Genomic DNA, 16182 nt, shown 5'->3' with positions numbered 1-16182 from the left:
TGAACTATGTTTTATTTTACATCAACTATAAAAATGAATAGATATAGATAGATAGATAGATAGATAGATAGAGAGAGAGAGAGAGAGAGAGAGAGAGAGAGAGAGAGAGAGAGAGAGAGAGAGATATATATATATATATATATATATATATATATATATATATATATATATATATATATAGATAGATAGATAGATAGATAGATAGATAGACATATATATATAATATACATATATATATATAATATACATATATATATATATATATATATATATATATGAATGAACTTTATATAGTTATATAAAGAAGAAAGGATGCAGCTGTTTAAATCGCTTTCACTTGTGCGTGATACTCTTGCATTACCAGTTTGGATGTTTCTTATAGGACTTATTTCAGATGCACAGTTTTTGAATAAAGGGAAAATTTGCCGTTTTGGCATTAAGGTGCCGGCCAGTTTTATCGCAACTGGCACACTGCAGCAGTAAAGTCTTAAAAGAAGTGTTCCACATTTACATGGAGGCAGCATGAACTGAAATAGCCATCTTGAAGACCTTTTGGTCCGGTTCACAGCCCTGCCCTTTTTAAGACCTAAGCGTCTCCTGTTTCTGAGCTACACACCCGCGAAAATTGGGAAAGGTATATCGGAGAGTGTTTCAAAGTCACCTTGGCATTCATGGCGTCATAAAAGCGCTATTCAAATCCTGCCATTTCAGAAGCCATGCGGCGATAAAGGCCAAGAAATATATAGTTAGTGCGGCGTTCATATCTGGCGTTCGTGGGCGCAATATCCAGTATAGCAGCTGTCAATTGGCTCCCAGTCAGTGCTGTGTAAGGTGCGATGAAGAAATCAAACCATGACGTATTGAGAAGCATATTTACTAAACAGAGATATTGTACTGTCTAGAACAGTCTTCTCCACTTAACGAATATACCAAGAGTTATATATGCTCTTGTTTCATCATATCTGAGACTTCAACATCTTCATGAACAACATCGTCAACATCTTCAAATGAGAAACATTCCATTTTAAAGCACCTGGTTCAACCAGTGATAAAGCCAATTCAGTTTGGCGTTCCGGCTCATTCCAACAGCCCCTTTCAGCCCTGGTCGACGCGGCACTTTCACGCTCCTGTCCGATTCCTCACCATTCCAACAACGGTTCGTGATTATACGCATGGTTACTCCGGCGCACGCTGCGCGAAATGATGACGCCGGCCCTGCCCTGGATACCACAGCAATAATCTGCAGGCACGCTCGTCTCAGACACTGGAGTGCGTCCTGCCAGGGCTGTGCTTAACCTCCATGTCATCCGTCGCGTGATGATGCGTCCCCGTCACCCAGCCCTTCCACTAATTCACAAAAGTCGGCCGGTATACACATACCAACAGGTTATCAGTGAAGATCGACTACCACAATCTACACGTGATTTCGGCCTGCAGTTGCGTATGCGTTATCATGCGATAGAAATCTCAGAACTAACAAGAATATGAGGTTGGTTTATATTACTTCAATATTCCCAGGTCCACATGCACGCACGTTGTGCGCCCTGCGGATATCCCTTGTGCTTAGTATGTCTGCTGTCTTTGTTGCAATATGTGTGCGAATAATCTCTTTTTTATGTCTTAAGGAGTTCGGTAGCAATGATTCTTTAATGCATGTTATAAGTGATTAGCATCATTGTGACTTATTACAACTGGTTCATTCATACCATCAGTTTGGGGTTATATGTTTTGCCGGTTATAATTTGTGATGATCCAGAATTAACCATTCTCCCAACATGTTTACAGGGCAAAAACTGGGGCCAAAAATATACCAGGAAAGACTGAGAAAAAGAATGAAGTGAGGAGATTTAAACAGAGCAGGCGAAGTAGAGGAAAGAAAGAGAGAGAAGAGTGAGGAGGCTGAGCGCTTAGATCGTGTTTAGGGAGCTTAAGAAAAGCTTAAGAAAAAGTGAACAAACTAGAGTAAAGAAAATGTGCGTAGTGAGAGAAGATCGGCTGTTGACAGTTTTCCTTAATCAGCTTGAGGTGTTTGGTGGTGCACCGGGCTGTCTGGTTCTGTGCTAATAGGCACCGGCGGCGCAGTGTCGAGTTTATGACGTCGGCGCTCGTTCTCGATCATTATTCATTCATCGATCGCGCCCCATAGAGCCGGCGCCTGATAGCCGCCGGCGCGGCCCGGACTACGGCGAAGGTGGGGGCGGGCAGGCGACAGCGGCGCCGCACCAACACCACTGGTAAGTGCACACAAAGGCGCCGGCTGACACGGCAAACACTGACACCGCGGCCGACACGGTCTGCCCAGCCGACGCGAGTTCTGCCCCGCAATGGTGCTACTGACATATGCCGTGCTTGGACGTGGGCGTGGCGGCGCGCCGCGACAGCTGATCGTCGTTCCGTTGCAGGTCCGGTGCTGGGACCTGGATGTCGGGCCGAGTCCGCCGCGGCGCTGTTGTGCAAAAGCATGCGGACTCCGGGCCGTCTCGGGGAGGTCACTCAGGCGTCAGCAGGTGTTTCATTCATTACTGGCAGGAAGCAATCCAATTAACACTGTGGTGGCGTGGGTGATGGGGGCGGTGCGCACCGCCCATTGCCCCTCCTCATCTTTGTAAAATTGAACGTTAGCTCGGTGGTGGCTCTAGGAAAAAAATGAGGAAAAATCACGTTTGCTCCTCCCCTGCTCTTCCCACAAATGACTCACCACCGCTGAGCAGCAGAGTCAATAGTTGTGGCCGTCGCAAAAGTCGGCGTCTCGGACTCTTTTCGTAGTTCGCTTACAGGAAAGATTGTCATGGCTATGCCAAGGTGGGCGACGACTGCCGTTCGTGTCGTGAGTAAAAGCTGGCCCGAAGTGAGAGCGTCAGGGCGTTTACCTGATGATATGGCAAGAGGAAATCACCTCATGCATCCATAATATACACGTTCAGCACGTCAGATGCACCATCCTATTATCAAGATGGTGTTAGCCTCGCTTCTAATGTTTGATGTTCTTTTGGCAAAGCCGACAGCTATTTTTATTACTGAGGCACGGTTTCTTGTCATGCCATCATAATCAGCGCGGTGCTGTGCGGTGTTTTTTTTTTTGCAAGCTGGGTGATGGACGAACAATTAGCGAGTCAAATAATGTATTGAAGTCCACCCACCGGCATACCCAACCTTGAGACCTGCGGCGGTTACGGGTCTGCCGTCACATGCGTCACGTCACACGCACCATCACAACAGTGGGAGGGTGTTCGAGACATTCATCTGGTCCAGGCCGGCCGGCGTGTCTCCGACACCGGGGTCCAGAGACGTCTGAGACAGCCGGTCCCCGGGACCGGGCCGTCACGACCGCCGGTCCCCGGTGGTCATGCGCGTCCTTGTCGCGCACAGGCCGCCGTAAGGCAGCAGGGCCTACAGAGACCAACGATGCTACCGGGTAGCTCAAGTGGATCTGGAGAGATCAAGATGGTCCGTGTGATCACCTTCAAGGCTCCTGGTGTGCTGGGTGGAGGCCCCTGACGTGGACCCAGGTGCGGAGACGCGCCATCGGTCTAAACATGCTCAAAGGGGCCCTTCAAATGCCAAAAAGTCACCAGCATTGGGCCAAATGTCAGATGTCGTCTACTGAGCTCTTCCGCAATTACATGAAGATGTCTTTGAGAGGGATTTGCTCCAACAGGTGTCAGACTGTCCCATACCAATTTTCGTTTCAATCAGGCAAATTGTTCAGCGGCAAAGGTGCCGACGAAAGAGGGCGTCCACGGAGGGCGGTTGGCCGGAAGAGTACAGACGACACTATTCCACTTTTATTTTTGACTGAGCGCCTAAACTGCCCCACTGCATGCCCGCTATGTCGAACCCATTCAGTTACCTTTAAACAAAGAAGAAGAGAACCCGTTATCATGAAAACAATACACATGGGCCTCACGTTTACCCCGATTTAAAAGCAGAAGAAAATTTGAGGCGTGGATGTGCCTGTGTCCGATAGGGTATCCTCTAAGGATGTAGGACTGTGACAGGGATTTCGTGTAGCGACACGCATTAGGCGCTCAGAATGTGCCAGGTAGTGCAGTCTACATTTCACACGATCCAGACGCGGCACTGCACCATCCCAGCCGCTTCTCTGCACCATAGGCTTCTATCACTGCACTAGCTCGACCACGTCGCTACACCAGCCAGCGCTCACTGCATCATTGTGGCCGTGCCACTGCACCAGTTTGGTCACAGCACTGCACCAGTCCTGCCACGTCAACGCAGCGGGCCGCCCGGTATCACTGCACCATTCCGGCGGCGTCACTACGGCAGCACCGTCCTGCCATTCCACCTCACCCTCGCCACTCCGGCCTCACGTTTTCCCGCCGCTCCACTTCACCCTTGCCACTCCGGCCTTACGTTGTCCCGCCGCTTCTCTTCATCCTCGCCACTCCGGCCTCACGTTGTCCCGCTGCCTCTCTTCATCCTCGCCACTCCGGCCTCACGCTTCTCTTCACTCCCGCCACTCCGACCTTGCGTCGTCCGCCGCTTCTCTTCACCCGCGCCACTCCGGCCTCACGTTGTCCCGCCGCTTCACTTCACCCTCGCCACTCCGGCCTTGCGTAGTCCGCCGCTTCTCTTCACCCTCGCCACTCCGGCCTCACGTTGTTCCGCCGCTTCACTTCACCCTCGCCACTCCGGCCTTGCGTCGTCCGCCGCTTCTCTTCACCCTCGCCACTCCGGCCTCACGTTATTCCGCCGCTTCACTTCACCCTCGCCACTCCGGTCTTGCGTCGTCCGCCGCTTCTCTTCACCCTCGCCACTCCGGCCTCGCGTTGTCCGCCGCTCCACTCCACTCTCGCCACTCCGACCTCGCGTCGACACTCCCGTCTCGCCCAATTTCACTTCCGCGCGGCTCTTGGCGTGCTTCATGGCTCCGGCTCATGCGCTCGTCCATCGCGAGCATGCCGTGCATGCGCCGCGGCCGCCGCCCAGTAATGGGGGCGCCCGCCCAAGGCGGCACCAGGCGCCGGTCGCCAACGCCCGCCCAGCTTTTAGTTGTCTATGTTATATGTGCTGCTTCCATGGGGTGATGTTCGATGGACGTCCTGCAGTGATTTGAAGGCAGTCTGGCCGCTTGGTGTTGTTTTGTGAGTTCTCTTTGCGGCCAGTTTCGGCATTTATTTGGGAGTTCCGCTGTGTTACTTGCGTGCAACGTGCACAGATTATTTGCCAAAAGCACCAGTCCTCTCGATCTACTGGTCGTATTTTCTGTCGCTACTTCCATTTACTTATCGTTATAACTCATTCAATAATTCGAGACGGTTGCTTTGATTCAAGAACTGTATTCTTTTGCTCCGATCAGACCATTACTGCACGTCTCGTCCTGATTCATGATGAAAAATGTGCATGCTGTGATGCGGTATATTGCGTCATGATCGTTCATCCAGGAAACGGGTGTAACGTCGCACCGAACGATAAGCACGAAATTGGGCCTTCCGCGGGCGTCGGCATGCAAGGGATCAATTCAGTGTCATAATATGACGCACTCCTGCCCGCGGTTCCATCGACGTAGGTCGGTGCCCATCGCAGCACCCATTGATTAACGGATCGCCTGCGAGCGGCTACACCTTTATCGACGCCGCTGCGCAGGCCCACGTGATAAGCGCGTGATCACCAGCCGCACGCACACCCCGACACACCACGCGGCCCGTGGCCCACCGGCCGTGCGTGCGCTGGTGTGTGCCATCGTCCAGCGGCACCCCACAAGGGAGACGGCGTGCCTGCCCCGACTCTGCCTCCGGCTGCATCCGGCCGTGGCGCCAGCTGCGCGCCGGCCCGCTTCGCCCGGCCGACAGACAGCTGGCGCTGCGCAGTGTCGACCTCAACTGCGCGGACAGGCTCAGCTGACTCCACCGGACTACACCGGAGTACAGCACCATGGAGGCTTTTTTTCTGCAGGCTTTTTGGAGAGCCTTGACTCAGAGCTCGAAACGCCACGCTTTGATATTGTCAACCCGGTGCGCAGCTTGGATAAGAAACCAGCTGTCTTCTCCCCACACTTTCTTGGAAGAGCCCTTTGAAGCGCGGAATCTCGATGCTTCATGCGAAGTAAATGCATGATACAGTAACTCATCTCTAGCAATGACGAAATAGGAATGACCGGGAATGTATGCAAAGGGTGGAGAAGAGGGGTGTGGCGACATATCGTCGTCAAGTTTTAGTTTCATATCAGGAATGCGCTACATTCACAATTATGCACTAAGCTTCCATCTTGCACCGGATATTGGCCGCGTGTGATTGGAGGCAACGTGGCGCAGACGGTCGATGTTTTTCGTTAAAGAAGTGTAGAAATAAATGTTGTGTACTGACTCTTCGCAGGGAACGGTCAAGGAGATGAATGCTGCATTGTACAGGCAGCAGCAATTTTACGCCAGCAAAAGAGTATCATATTCCGTGTGGAAATGTGATTCACATGCTCTTGGCAGAACAGGCTTCAAAGGCTTGAGCTCTGTTGTGAACGTGATGTGTTACCAGCTGCACTGCCCATAGAGGAACACACCGTCTGAGGCTCGGAAAATCAGCAGCGCACCGTGGAGAAAAATCTCAACTCAGTACGCCGCGGGAGTTCTGCCCAGTCAGCACGAAAACGGTGGATATATGTCAAAAGCTAACGAGATACGCCAGCCAGGGGTATCCCTTCCAGGCAAAGCTGTCTTGTAAAATGGGTTGCACGGCTCACAGACGACCATGCATTTAGTTCATATGCCACACACCGGCCTCTTCCCAGGCTCCGGGAGGAGGCCGGTGTCTGTGTACGCTGACGGCTAGGTGATCACCTCTGGCAGCTGGTGCCTGCCTGCGTTGACGACTGGGTGATCACCTCTGGCAGCTGGTGCCTGCCTGCGTTGACGACTGGGTGATTACCTCTGGCAGCTGGTGCCTGCGTGCGTTGACGGCTGGGTGATTACCTCTGGCAGCTTGTGCCTGCGTGCGTTGACGGCTGGGTCACAACTTTGGCGGCCGGTGTCTGCGTGCGTTGATGGCTGGGTCACAACTCTGGCGGCCGGTGTCTGCGTGCGTTGATGGCTGGGTCACAACTCTGGCGGCTGGCGCCCGCATACGTTGACGGCTGGATGATCACCTCTGACGGCCGATGTCTGCGTGCGTTGATGGCTGGGTCACCTCCTCTGGCGGTCAGTGTCTGCGCGCCTTCTGAAGTCTAAGTTTAGGCGCGGCCCGAGCGGCGCCTAGGAACGGCCGTCGGGAGACTTTGCTCATTTCCGACAACGGGAAGCTCGCTGGTGTTCGGGATTGGCTCGCGAGACACCAAATCATATTTGGCGTTGTTCATCGATTGAGCGCCAGTCCAGGGCAAGATTGACTGTCAAGTGCTTTCTTATTCAGCGCGTACCAGAGTGTGGGTGCTGCCTATTCATTCAGTCCAGCGCAAAATTGGATTTCTGTGTTCGCCGTGGCAAATCTAACAACGTCATCAGGCGTGAATGTCGCGGGCCTTCTCGGCCTAAAGAGTCCAATTCTGGCAGGCTCTGCGATGGGCTCAAATCAAGTCAGCTTTGGCTCTGAAATCTCCCGGAAAGTTTACTTCATTGTTATGGGTTTCAAAACTGAAAGCCAAGAACTTGACCATAGACGCTTCGGTCATACATGATGCTTCAGCTCAAAGAGCCGTCTGCTAGAAGATGTTTGGCGAAGTATTCGAGCTATAACAGCTGCAAGGGGGTGTTAAAAGCGAGCTTAAGGCCTATGAGCTCCCAAAGGGGTGTCAGCTCATAGCATGTCTAGTCTGCCAAGTTTCGGCATCTCAATACAGTTGGGGCAGCATGACAAGCACACAAACCATGCCTTGAATTAATCGTTTCCCAACCGCCAGCAAAATTCAGGGAAGCACAAATGTATCCGACTGATTTCTGCGGCACCATACACAAGGGTGCATAAACCACAGGACCTGACCAATTTTTAGCCCCAGAACAGCAGAGGAAATGACCAGATCTGCATGATGAGAGTCGCTATTCACCGAAGAAACCGGAGTAGCCTATGGCTGTTAACACACGATGGTAAGAAGAGGGGAGCCGTACGTAGAGTATGAGGCTTGCTGCCTGGTCACCGGTGAAACTCTTAGACAGAACGTGATCAGCGACGTCCAATCTCGATTGATTCACCGGACAGGCTGACAGCCCTCCCCACGTCCTCCAGGTGGAATCCGTATGGTAAACAAGCCCCCTCCCGCCTTCATGACTTCCGCAATCGCCCAGCTGATGCACAAATACTGTCATCTTATCGTTAAATCCGAGGGATGCACTATACCTTTGGACACCCCACCTTTGTTCGACCTGACAGATGCAGGTCACCGACAGGCACGGATGCAGGCGCGGACACAGGCACCCTCCAAGCGATCCGGCCGAGTTCTGCGAAGTCCTCAAAGCAGCGCACCCACCCACCACACCCGGCCACCCATCGCCGGTCCACACAGAGAAGCGCAGAAGCTGCGCTCGCCTGCGTGGCATCAAGCCGCCCACAGCCCCGCCGTCGCTCCAGCCAGGCCGGCAGCCGGCCGCGGCGCCCCAGGGCAGGGCCGGCGTCTCGGCCGCCAGGGCGCAGCACTGTCGGCGCGCGGAGGCCGGCGGTGCCGGGCGCCGTCTCCGTCGGCATCCGGCGCGCCGCCGGCATCCCGCCCTCCCGCTCTGCCTCCGGGCGGCCGGCTCGCGGCCGTCCGCACATAGCACACAGCGGCGCTCCTGTGGGCGCCGCCACCAGCGCCTGCGGGCTCCCCGTCCCCCGCGCCGAGCCGGTGTCACTCACCATAGTCCAACGGAATCGGCGGGCGGCGGCGGCGGGCGGCGCGTCCGGTGTCGACGGCCGCGGCGTCCGGGGCGGCGCGGGCGTCTCTCGGAGTGAGCGGCGGCGGCGCCGGGCGGCTAGCACACGGCCGGTGGTCGCTGACTGGCGCGCTCGATACGCGCCGGCGGCGGCGGCCGGCTGCGCGCGCCGCCCCGGCCGCCGCCGCCGCTCCTCCAACTGGTCGGCGATCGATCCTGCAGTCGTCACCGCAGCGTTCCGGCCGCTCCCCGCAGCGGGCGGTCGCCCCCGCCCGCCGACGCCCCTCCGCCCAAATCGGCCGCCGCCGCCGGGACCGGAGGCCTATCCGTCACGGAGGATCGCCGGGGAGCTTTCAGGGTCGGCGTTACTCGTCGGAGGCTGCCCCTCCCCCCCCCCCCCGCCGCACCTGGCGTGTGACTGACGTGACGCCGATAAAATTCAGGACGAGGGCGCGTTAAATGAGGAAGAACCCGGCTCAACTTGCAGCATTCCGTCGATGCCCCCATGTCCCCGTCGAAGCATTTGTTGGCGTTCGCTGGACACGTCGGTGGTTATTCGCCGGTAGGCTGAGGATCCCCTCATTGTCTTGAGCGCGCCGCACCGCCGCTGCAGGCGGGCCGCAGCCGGCCGGCCGCTCGACCTGGCCGTATTCAGGCCGTTATTATTTCGATGCAGATGTCGTGCTCCCAGGCCTTAACGTCGTGCAGCTCGTAACCGTGCAGCTGTATTAGGCCGTAGCCGGTCGGGCGGCGTGCCCGGCGTTTTTACGGCGTGATAGCGACCGACGCGAGGAGGGACGTCCCGAGCGCCCGAATGGAGACCGCTGCCCGAGACCGCCGCTGAGTATCGGAGACGGCTGCCTGAGGCCGCTGCCGAGTGTTGGAGACTGCTGCCCGAGACCTCCACTGAGTATCGGAGACCGCTGCCCGAGACCGCCGTCGAGGGTTGGAGACCGCTGCCCGAGACCGCCGTCGAGGGTTGGAGACGGCTGCCCGAGACCGCTGCAGAGCATCGGAGACGGCTGCCCGAGACCTCTGTCGAGTGTTGGAGACGGCTGCCCGAGACCTCTGTCGAGTGTTGGAGACGGCTGCCCGAGACCGCTGCAGAGCATCGGAGACGGCTGCCCGAGACCTCTGTCGAGTGTTGGAGACTGCTGCCCGAGACCGCTGTCGGGGACCGCTGCCGATAATCGGGAGCTGCTTCTCAACTCTGCCGAGGTCACAGGTATCACTGAGAGACCAAAGCCTGAGACCGAAACAAAGCATGCTGAAACAACTGAGTACTAGTTCGGAGAACATAACAGAAGTATCAGGCAGAAAACTGAGGCTGCCTGAACGACATTAAGAGCGATTGCAAAGAAACGTAGCAAACAAAAACTAATAAGCAACACTGCAGTTATTGGGACGGAGACCGCTGCGGAATATCGGAGCCCCAGCACGCAGGGTTAAACCAGAAAGCGTTGCCAAATATTCGAGGTGTTTTGGAGCGGAAGAACAGCAGAACACAGAGACTAGCACCGGAGGTATGCTTCGGTATGGGGGCTTTCAATACCAAGACTGCTTGCTGTTGACATTTATGAGTTTAAAGTAGTTACGACCTTCGGACTTGGAATTTTAGGGTCTATTTTTCATCGAGCAATACCTGTCAGATGACGTCGCAGCCTTTACGCTTTCTTTCCGAGGAGTTTGTGAAAAGGCGTGGTATGCGCAGCGTGCGGGACGCGAATAACGCACCTGATAGGCAGTGGAGATTACTTGATTCCAAAACGTTTTAACAGAAGGGGAAAGCGATAGTTCTTTGAACTGCCATTGTAATGCACGCTTGTGGGCTCAGGACGCCAGCATTGCCCAGCACAACTTCAGCGCTTGTACAACACTAAGCACAGCATTCTCCGTCGTAAACGACTTCTGGCGTCGACATCGATTTCACTTGACGCGCAGCGTCTCTCGTGGCCCCGTAGCGTGGGGCAGCAGCAGCTTCACAACTATCCGCCAAGGATCAGGCCTGATTTAAGACAGCGTGACACAGCCACCACCGCACGAGAAGACCAATCTGCGCTGTGGGTGTTCAGTCCAGGCCTGCTTCGAGCTGCGTCAGATTTGCTGGCTGGAAATGGTTTGGGTCGGGCCATGGTAATGCTGGTGAGTCCAGGGCACAGGAGCTGCCAAGGACGCTGAGCCCATCTGTGCCAGGAGAAATGCTTTAACTTTCCTAGTAGACTTTCTTGAAGCAGGGCGGCATAGAGAAGCTGTCAGGGGCATTATAAAGTCGTCGATATCAGTTAAGAAGTTCCCATTCGATGCGGATAGTATGTTTCTATAGAGCACTTCAAGGACGGGAGCCCATTTGCTGGCTTTGATAACAACACAAAGAACAAAGACGTTGTCTTGCAATCAGGAACAACGTTTCAGTTTCCATAAATGTTTTAACCATAAGAGATGGAACAAAAACTCACTTTGCAGCTATTGTGTACACTGACGGGCACCGCTCTGATGTCTTCGCATAGCATCCAAAAGGTCAGAGCCATCTCTTGACGGCTGGTTTGCCGTATGTCTTTTGAAGTTCTCCACGGTAGATCGTACGGCTTACATGAAGGAGCCTGGTATTCATCGGGAGGTATTCGTAAGAGCAACGCTCGCACGTTGCTACCCATGACGGCACACACATATCCAACATTGTTCAGACCCTGTGCACGCCTGAGCACAGAGGCATCCTCATCTGCTGGGCATTATCCATGCTGGCAGATACGTGGAACACCGCCGGGCCTACGCCCGGCTGATCGCCATGCGCACGGCCGCCCTCCCCCCCCCCCCCTCGTCGGGGAGGAAGAGTCGGCAGAGAGAGGGGGGCTTCCTCCTCCCCGAGATCCGGTGACGGGCGGAAGCGTGCAGCGACGACCCACTCGATGGATTGCCCTAAGTGATCTTCCGCAGTAGCTTCCACGGTCGGCACGTGTCGAGTGATGCCACGAGCGGCACGTGGCAGCACGTGCCGTCCGACGAGCGGTACTCACGCCGTGGCCAGTTTCCTGCCTTTGCTTACGTCATCTCCAGTTGGGTGTTGTCTATTGCGCGGAGCATGTCGCGCATGCGATGGGCAGACCCTGATGCAAAGTTGTGAAATACATTGCGTTTATTTGTGCGCGCGAGCGATGCATCACACAACACACATCATGTATTCGTGCATCGGCACATACCCAGAGACAGTCCAGGAACCGCAAATGAAGCAAGTCAATAAGGGCGCAAATCAATGAAAACGGTTAAGATAGTACACCGCGGACTGACGTCGGGCCGGCGACACTGATCCACAGTAACACCGCCGACTGACACTGGCGAAGACAAACGGAACGTGTCAGGCTGACATCGAAGATAAATTGTGCACCACTGTCTGCGAACGACAGCGGTAAGGACAAATTACACGCCACCTACTGTCACCGGAAGCAGCTAATCCAAGGTGCAATCACGAGCGAGCGCTATGAATGAGCCCCAGTTGCAGTTCTATCTTTTCGCGCGGCACGGAATTGCACACCCCGACGAGCTGATCCCGAGGTCGCCAATGGCTGTGAATCTGGGGTCCGTGCGGTCTGTAGGCGCGCCTGAGTCCACGCTTTTCCGAGGCCGATGGAGATTGGGTACGCGTCGTTGTGACGTCACACCAACGAGACGAAACGGTGTGCTCCGGCCGGTGACTAAGGTCGGGTCCTCATGTCGCCTGATGGTGTCGACCAGGCTGGCCGCGAGACTGCTCCAACGCTACGCTCGGCCAGAGTGGTGTCAGGTGCCTCAGATTTTGATGGCGCCCTAGTGTCAAGACGGCTGGTCGTCTGGTGTACTCCGCGATATGCCAGCCGCCACCGCGCTCTAGTGGAAACGGCCGTCGTAATGCAACAGAGTCCCTCGTAATGCACGAGGTACAAATGCCAGCTCGCGCGCACTGACTGACACAGAAGGAGAGGCTGCATTTGTCGAGAGGCCAGAGGGCTAGGACCGGGGACGACGGAGCATGGGGCAGACGCGTCAGAGCACTGATTGACACAGGAGAGGCTGCACTTGTCGAGAGGCCAGAGGGCTAGGACCGGGGACGACGGAGCATGGGGCAGACGCGTCAGAGCACTGATTGACACAGGAGAGGCTGCACTTGTCGAGAGGCCAGAGGGCCGGGACCGGGGACGACGGAGCATTGGGCGGACGCGTCAGAGCACTAACTGACACAGGAGAGGCTGCACTTGTCGAGAGGCCAGAGGGCCGGGACCGGGGACGACGGAGCATTGGGCAGACGCGTCAGAGCACTGATTGACACAGGAGAGGCTGCACTTGTCGAGAGGCCAGAGGGCCGGGACCGGGGACGACGGAGCATTGGGCGGACGCGTCAGAGCATTTGACGATGTCTGCGCGAATGAAATCCAGCCGCAGTCTCCTCTGGTTATGAAGGTCGGACACAACTTAGCTGCTAAATTGGGTCCAGATTGTTCTAGCAGCATGGGGCATCAAGCAGTATGCTCAGGGGATGCGCGGACAAAAAGTCGAATCGGTTAAATAGCGAGCTGCAAAAAGGTGAGATCCAAAAATGTTGATATGCCAAAGTGCGGGGGGGCTTAATGGCGAACTGAAAGCGGCGACATACCAAAAATTCGACGCGCCCAAATGGCGAACTTCAAAATGTTGGCGCACCAAAACATTAAAATGCCAAAAATGCGAGCAGCTCAAATGTATAATGCTTAAGGGTCTCGCTTGAATGAATGACGACATTGGAAAATGGAGGCATGTCAAAATTACGAGAGCGGCATGACGGCATGGTCGAAAACGACAAGCCCAAGTGATAGGCCGGATAGCACCGCTTTTTTCAATGGCTGCATGAAATAGGGGAACTCCTATTCGGTCTGCTATAGCCCCTACAGTCGGTGCGGCTCTCTTCACGAAAAAAAATGACTTAAGTTTCTTTTCCTCTGCGTGAAAAGAGTAGTAGCCTGATTTTCGCTCTCATTGTCATCTGTTAGACTGGCAGGCACAGATCATAAATATTTCATTGGAGTCTTTGCGCCGCATCTCGTTTGTCAGAATGTGCACCGGAAGGAATGACGGCGGTGAAAAGTGCCCGAGGCGCTATGTCGCCAAGCGGCCAGCTTATAGTGGGCCAACGGCTTATAGCGGACGGGCAGCTGATAGTGGGCCAACAGCTTACAGAGGGCGGCCAGTGACGCTGCACTACGGCTTTAAAGTGAGCGTTCCACTTCTGGGGTGTATTTCAAAAGCATATTCTAGTGAAGCCTCAGGACTAGTTACGTCTAAGTTTAGCACGGTTGTGCCACCGCGGCACCGCCAAGGTGTGATAAGGGCATCAATTTTAATCATTTGCTAGTCCAAATTACGACGTCAGCGCTTTGCAGCAGCACTACGATTCTTCCCTACATTGCCACCATTGTTGTCATGACAGTTACCGTACACACCTCTGCTGGTGTAAACAAAAGAACGTTTGTGATTGGCTCAGCGAACAGGGGCCAGTTACCAATGAGCGTTCTGGTTGAAATCTGAACCGATGAGTCACATGGATCATGTGATACTCCCATTCCAAAAGCCTGTGTGTCCCAAAGAGAGCTGCTGTGGTAAACGCCATAGTATAGAAATCGAGGTCATAGTATAATGTTTCGTTGAAATCGTGGGATAATATCTTCATGTTGGCATATATTTTGGTCTAGGCAGAGTTTTTCGAGCTTTCTCAGCACTTATTACACCAGCATTTTGACCCATGTTGTGTATTGCGAACATCAAAAATACACACGGCACGGCAAATGTAAGTTATTACTTTTATAGTGGTGGTCAGGGAGCCAGATGAGATTTCTCCCGCACGGTTGGCTGCTTGAAATCCAAATTTTGAGTTATTCAGAAGGGTTTCGAGAAAACTGGTATCGCTGATCAAATCGCACGCATCTGATGTTACAGTAAGTGAAAAGTATAAAAATATGAGATACTCCCTTTAACAAAAAAAAACCTCAAAAAGCCTGTAGGTCCCGCACATCTGAGATCAGGGTCTGCAACTTGGATGTTGTTCTTAGCGAGCTTTCCCGAAAATATTTACCAAGATACACGAGCCCAGTATAGTAAAATAACAAGCTGCTGCGGAGGGAATGTATCTGCGCCGCAGCGCTGCGCCGCGCCGCCTCCGAGCCGCTGTAAGGTGCATTTTCACTCGATAGCTAAGGCACCGTGTGGCCTTATTGATGCCCAGAAGCTGGCAAAGAACGCATGGGAGTTGGGAGTGGGTACACAATTTTCCTAGTGTACAAGGTGTGGGAGTGGGTACAAAGTGGTACAAGTGGGTACAGGGATGGGAGTGGGTACAAAAGTTTTCTGGTGTGGCGGCGAGGGTTTTTAAAATGTGGGCTACGGCTTGTTTTCGGAACAGCTGTGTTCTGGTAGCGGTATTCGAATGTTTCTCAATGTCTGAGTGCTGATGTTGTTATTTGAATGTTCGCCGAATTATAATATTCGGTGGACCGTTTCAATTTATCGAAATTGAACACCCATTGCCTGACTGGAGTCCTCATTGCCCTTATGGCCCCCGGGGTTCCGACCGGTGCAAATCCTGGGTTTTGGCCTTGTCCTTGCATGGGAAATGGTCCTTCAGGGTTCAGACCGACACGCAGCCGACTGTTCGGTGCTGGTGGGCTATGACCGAAATATAGACCCGCGTTGTCCAGGGCGTGTCCTCAATCGGTGCAAGAGGCCCTGTGACTGACATTTGATGGGCCGGTTCTGCCCTCGTGCCCTCCAATCAGGTACTTGATCGCTGGCCCCGAGGGCTCTCCTGCTGCTCTGCAGGCCACTCAAACACTCCATAACTCCTCTGTGAATTCCACCATGGGAGCGTATTTTTGCAAAATAGCATTGGTGGGACCGGGCGGGGAAATCCTAGCACCAAATACAGTAAAAAGTAGACGCTTACCGGATTTGACCTAAATTCGCACAACGACGTTATGGCGTTAGAGTCCTCAACCCACCCCAGCCTCAACACAGTAGGAAACTAGAGTCCTGGTCTAAGACGTTTGCCTGCTTCATCTCGGTGAAGGTGTTTTCGTTGTCCATCATTACAATTTTTTCAGCGTCGATCGACGAAACCAGGTCTCGATAATCTACGTAGCGGCGATGACCTGATGTCGATATGTGGCTTCAGACGCTGTTAGAAGTGTACGACTTCGGGAGCAAAGAGTGCAAGTTGATCTCCGTGACTAATTAAGTCTGCCATGGGAATCCTGACTCATTGCCGCGAGACGGGGTACAAGCGCAGCACTCCCCTTAGGCATGTTCGACATAGCCTGCATCGGTGACTGTAGTTGGGTTATTACCGCTATTGGTTTTGTCATCTGGTGTCCCACAATAACACAAAACTAAA

The 16182-nt window shown here is 54.1% G+C and overlaps 1 protein-coding gene across 2 annotated transcripts in view; it reads right to left on the bottom strand.

The window, feature by feature from the left end:
• para (sodium voltage-gated channel paralytic) overlaps nucleotides 1–8845 on the bottom strand; it is an 89245-nt gene extending 80400 nt beyond the window's left edge. For both annotated transcript variants that reach the window (XM_037225627.1, XM_037225628.1), the window contains exon 1: nucleotides 8776–8845. The gene's annotated coding sequence lies outside the window, so the exon portion shown is untranslated. The remainder of the gene's footprint in view (nucleotides 1–8775) is intronic.
• Nucleotides 8846–16182: the final 7337 nt, after the last annotated feature.

This window comes from Pollicipes pollicipes, unplaced genomic scaffold, assembly GCF_011947565.3.
Source record: "Pollicipes pollicipes isolate AB1234 unplaced genomic scaffold, Ppol_2.1 Scaffold_5724;HRSCAF=6776_pilon_pilon_pilon, whole genome shotgun sequence".
In the NCBI taxonomy this organism is placed as follows: Eukaryota; Metazoa; Arthropoda; class Thecostraca; order Pollicipedomorpha; family Pollicipedidae; genus Pollicipes; species Pollicipes pollicipes.
The sequence above is the reverse complement of the archived record's forward strand: the minus strand, read 5'-3'. Positions and strand labels throughout refer to the sequence as shown.